This window comes from Dendrobium catenatum, unplaced genomic scaffold (assembly GCF_001605985.2).
Source record: "Dendrobium catenatum unplaced genomic scaffold, ASM160598v2 original_scaffold_117933, whole genome shotgun sequence".
Lineage (NCBI taxonomy): Eukaryota > Viridiplantae > Streptophyta > Magnoliopsida > Asparagales > Orchidaceae > Dendrobium > Dendrobium catenatum.
Genome location: NW_021436368.1, coordinates 302,568 through 308,609, shown reverse-complemented (window position 1 = coordinate 308,609; position 6,042 = coordinate 302,568).

The window sequence follows — 6,042 nt, the reverse complement described above, 5'->3', positions numbered from 1 at the left end:
GGAAATTAGAACATTTTAGGGCCCGGTAAGGTAAAATTGTGTTATATATTCTGAATTTGATAATACTTTGGGGACAGGGGTGTCAATTTTGGGTCGATGGGTCGGATTCGGGTCAAATCTTAGTTGATCTGGATCTAAACAGGTCAACTTGAACTCAACCCATTTTAGCAAAAGGGTCAGATATTTCAACCCGGACCCAACCCGTGCGGGTTATCGGGTTGATCTGACCCGATCCGCGAACCCATTTGGATTAGAAACGGGCGTGACTGGTTGAGTCGTGAGGGCTGTCACATTGCATGTACGTCCGAATGTGGCGAGACACGGAGGCAGGCGAGCACTCGGCAACAAGAGGAGGCGAGCAAGGTAGCGAAGAGCAGACTACGGTCTGCGGGTGGGGCTTACATCTGGCACTAGGAAGCGGATGCCTGGCTTGACCTTGAAGGCTCAACATGACGGCTGACAAGATCCTAACATGATGACTGGCATTCAGTTTGAGTCGATGCGAACAGCTAGCCTAAGTGACTGCAAACTCTCATCATCAATTTTTAATATTAGATGATTTAATTAACCATAAGTAAAAGAAGCTAAGCTCTTAAATATTGAGGTGCCTTTTGGTGTGATGGTTGAAATTTCATTAAAAAATTTTGCAATTAAGCGTGCTCATCCCGGAAAAATTTCATGATGAATGACATACTTGGAAGTTACACCAACAGAACAAAATTGTGAGGCTCTTAGGCTAAAGCGGACAATATCTCGATAGTTAAGAATTTGGGCTGTTACATGTATAATATTATATAGCATTGAAAGATAGATTATGTGGTTCTCATGCATTGATAATTGGTTTATTTTTTGAACTTTTGAAAATCTATAGCTATTATAATTACTTGTTGATTAGCAATTATGCTAACACCCTATTAAGCTGTAAGTTCAGATGAAGAAATATAGATATAAGAATATATTTTTATATTGAATTATTAAATGAAATTATATGAGTAAGCTTGCTGTTGTAGAATATGAGTGTTTGAAAACATTATATATTAAACAAATATTCAATGGCATATTCAATACATGATGATGAAATATTTTCTCTATAATACCGCCATCAAATTGTTGTTTGTGTGGAGAACACCAAATTTTCATGAGAAAAGAACTAAAATAGAATTAATTGAGTAAATCAAATGGCTTCATGATCAAATATGGTTAATTGGAAGGTGGATCTAGTAGCTATTGTTAGGAAATTTTCATATCGCATTTGTAGAGGAATGATATATGACAATAGTTGTTATGTTATGGTGCAAGTACATTGAAATAAAATAATTTAACCATTATCTCGTAGTAACGTAGTCTTATAATTTATGTAGAATATGTGAGCGACAACGAGTCATCAAACACTATCTATCGCCGTAAAACTGATAAAACTTCTTTAAAAATTATTTTGAAATTAATACAATGGGTTGGATAGATTTGAAATTTCAATCAAATAAGATTCTCATAAATATTTGATAGAAATGTAGACATTTCTAAAAGAAAAAGGTTTTGCACGTGAAAGTTCTAGTACCTAACACCGTTTAGGTGATGACCTCTCCATTCACTATGGCCAATCAAAAAGCACAACCCAAAATTCTCATTGACCAAAATATCATAACGTCATACTATGCAAGCAGCAATTGTACTACAGGAAAACTACTTATTTCTGACGGATGTTTCGGCGGATCTTCATATGTCGCTTAAAGTGGCGGTTGAACCGGTGGATATTTCGTCAGAATATTTCTGGCGTAATTATCAGTGTATATTACGGTGGTACATTTTCGTCGTATATGACGCGAGTTAATTTGTTGGTGATTTTGTTATACCGGCGAATAATTCGTTGAAATTACCGGCGATTTAGCCACTGACTTATTTAAACATAACAGCTCATTGCCGGCATATAGTTCACCGAAAACCTGACCGGCATATTATCCGTCTGTAATTTCGATGAAATGAGCCCTATTTCCCAGCTTCGGTCCATTCCTTCTCATTTTCTCTCGTTTGGTTCTCTGCTCGCTGTCCAGCTGCGACCGACACCTCGCCGACCTCAGTCAGCCATTCACCGCTGTTCTTGGCCACCGCCGCCATTCTTGGCCTCCGCCGCCGTTAATGTGAGCCGATCTTCATTCGCCCGTACTGGTTCTCGTGACCCTGTCCGTCTCTTACGGTAATACTCTATCACGACCCGACCCGATCCGGGACGGATCCCGCTCGCACCGGGCCGCGACAAAACCTTTTATCCAGGATCTGGCTTTGGAGTTTGGTTCCTGAACTGAATCTTCCAAATATTTAACTCAAAACAACACACAAACACAGAACAACAGAGCTACTATAAGTCACCAAATGCAGCGGAACAAAACATCTATATTTTTCTTTCTTTTCCTCAAAACAATCATCTACAAATACAGTACATGGCTTTTGAACAGAAAGAATAGTAGTAGAATTCAAGTTGGATGGTTGAACTGAAGGAATTCATCGGGCTAGCTTGTTGTTTGATAGAAAAGTCCCTCTTAAACTTACAAAAAAATTCTATAATATGGTGGTTAGACCTGCAATGCTTTATGGTGAAGAATGTTGGCCATTAAAAGAAAATCATAATATTAAGTTTGGCCATTAAAAGAGAATGTTGGCCATTAATGTTCAGCCAAATCAATTATAGGGGTTTTGATAGATAATATTTGATGATTTTCAACACTTGTTGGGCACTTTGAAATGATTTTGCACGAACACTTGCTCGCCACCTATCATTTTCCTAGTGTTTGATAAGAGTTGAGTTTTGGAGTAAATTCGAAGATCAATATTTCAATAGGAAATATTTTGATCACTACACAACTATTAATATTATTGTTGTTATAAATGTTATTATTAAATCACTATATTTTTATACAGTTTTATCTTAGATGGATATCATAAATCAAAGAAGTTGCATGTATAATCGATTGTCACAACGACGATAGACATTAATATATGAGTTTATTAAATGCGTGAACTATTGACATTAATATCGGCGGCGTTTACGTCAGTATATTCGTAAAATCGATATTTGATGATAATTCTGACATATGTTCCGCTGCTTTTCCGACGTACTTTTTCATCAGAAATGGTGGCGGAACATACGCCAAAAAATGACATCTAAAAATAGACAGATATGTCTTACATTTCCACCTGTATTTCACCGGAAGTATCGCTGAAATGTTTACGTCGGTATTTTATTTGCGACGCACGAATTACCGTCACATGGTTTTCGTCGGAAATTCGCCTAAAAATCATAATTTCCAGCATTTTTTCTTGTTACCGGTGGATATTGTTCGCCGGTAATCACCTATTTTCATGTAGTGTTCGAGCAGTATGTATATTGGAATTTTTGTAATAGTAATGTGAGGAAAGAGCAATGGTCAAACTTAGTTGTTGTGCTGAATAGAAGTGTTGGAGCAAATTACACAGTATCTTCCATAATTATAAGATTTAAGAACATGAAAGTTGACTTCAAAACACTATATCAACTAAAAAATCATAGCAGTTGAGGTTGGGATGACGAATTACACATGCCAGTAGTGATTAACTAGTTGTGGGAGGAGATTAGTTAGGTATTTATCTTGCTATTAACTAGCTCTCACAAATTACAAATTCAAATTATTAACTCAGGTAAACTTTCAATTTATAGAATCGTTATCATAATCATAAGGGTTTTACTTTGCAGAACTTAATGGCTACAATTTCAGTTGATTGGCAATTTGTGTATGTCTCCTCTGGGTGGGAGGGCTTTGCTGCGGATATGCATGTGCTTAGATGGGCTGTTTAGTATGGTCGATTTGGAGTGCCCCGCAATCGTTATTGCTTGGTTGATTATGGATACGCAAATACTGATAAGTTGATTGTATCATTTCAAAAATATCGATATCACTTAGGTGATTATTGTTGAAGTACATCTACAAGGTATATGTAGTTTAGTAAGAGTTATTTAATCACCGACATGCCCAATTGCACAATGTGGTAGAGAGAACTTTTGGAATTTGGAAGGAATGATTTTAAATTTCGAGGCACATGAGACAGTTTCCTCTATGTGCTCAAGCTGATTTGGTTATTGCATGTGTAGTTTTGCACAACTTTATAGGTCAATACCATAAACAATATATGTATTTCAATATATCGTAGATGGAAATGCATCATGATAATCAACATGGCGAAGTTGAATTATGTGATGAGGATTCTAACTTACATGCGACAATAGGAGAAAGAATTCATGGAGAAGTGATACACCATGACATTGCAACAGACTTGTGGAATGCTCAGGTAAGCATTTTTCTTTGCATAAAAAGTAATTTCATGATTTTCTGGTTTCAAGTATATTGCCAAAGAAATTGATCGTCATGATGGAATTACTCTCCCATGCAAGATATATCAAATTCTCTATCATATTGAGGTGAACTATCAAATAGTAATGTATGAGTGTCTAGACCACAATTACTCTATTATAGTGTCATGAACTCTTTTTGCATGTTGTAGTTTCTATTGTACGTGCTCATTTTGAATTTATTATGTGGTATGGAGTTATCTTAAATCTATTATAAGCTTTTTTATGTAATTCAGAATTATTTCTTCATATTTAAATATCTAACTATCATAAATCCTAAAATATATTGCTAAACAATTTCTCTGGATTTAACATTTGTCATATCAAACCATTTTTAGAATTTAACAGCCTTAAGATTTACTAAATCCGGATTTATATGATTTACTAAGTTCTGCTTCCAATCTAATACCAAACAACCCATATCTCTACTTTGAGAGAAGTAGAAGATATAATAATTTTATTATAATTAAAATTGAAATAATTTCTTTTCACCTTATTTTTTCCAACTTGTTAATATTTATCAAATTCTAATCTTCAATGGCACCATAAATTCATAATTTCAATTCCAACAGAGGTAAAAAGTAATAATGTTTTACTCTAAATTTAATATTTATTTAATTACTAATCAAATCTCTTATCAATATACATTTTATATTTTTAATTAAATTATATTATGATATATATATCACTTAAAATTATTCTATTTCTATGTCTAACATTCAAATCTTAGTATTTACTTCTCTAAAAGCTCTTTTATATATTCACAAATATAGCACTTGTGCTTCCATCTATCAATCATTCATGCTACCCTCTCCTATTAATTGTAAAAATATTCAGCATATGACTGCCATGCTCTCTAATATCAATTGTGTGATTTGAGAATTATCTCTATTACTAATTTACATGGAGAAATTAAATTATTAAAACGTCAAATCTTTAACTAATATAATAGAATTTAAGCATCTCAATTATCAAATCTTCATATCTATGATCATTCATATTACCAACAAGTTAGATTAAGAAGTGCACTCTCTTTTAGTTTTAGGTGGCCAATCCATACTACATCAACTATACCCATCCCAATATATTGCCTTCTTCATCTTGCTAAATAAGTTGAATTTCCTAAGATTTTGCAACCTCAAAGCCTCAATGTAGTCGAGCATCTTTTGTAATTGTTTCATGAGGTCTAGCAAATAACCAAATTTGGCCTCAATGGATAGATTCTTGGGCATATTACATCGTAACTCTTATGTTCTCAATCTCAACATTCTCATTCATTTGTTCAAATTTGAGTAGTTGTACATTTTTGTTTTTCACACAGCCTTATAACAATCAATGGATGCTGCTCATAGGAGGGAAGAAGCATAGTGTCGTGAGAGGTAGGAAGGTGGTGCTTGAGGAGGTTTACATGGACAAGGCACATACCTCATAGTCGCAATCAATTGTCTACCAGAGCAACATAGATTAAACTAAATTTAACCCACTTATCTTAGATCCAAAGGTAAAACATTTAGAGGGCTATGACCTTTCCACTCTTATGAGGAGTAAACTTCATCTAAAATATAATTATAATATTGATTATTCATTGAGAATAATAATGAATTAATAATTAATTAAATTTAATTGCATAGAGATTAATTTGCATTTTATTTATTTAAATA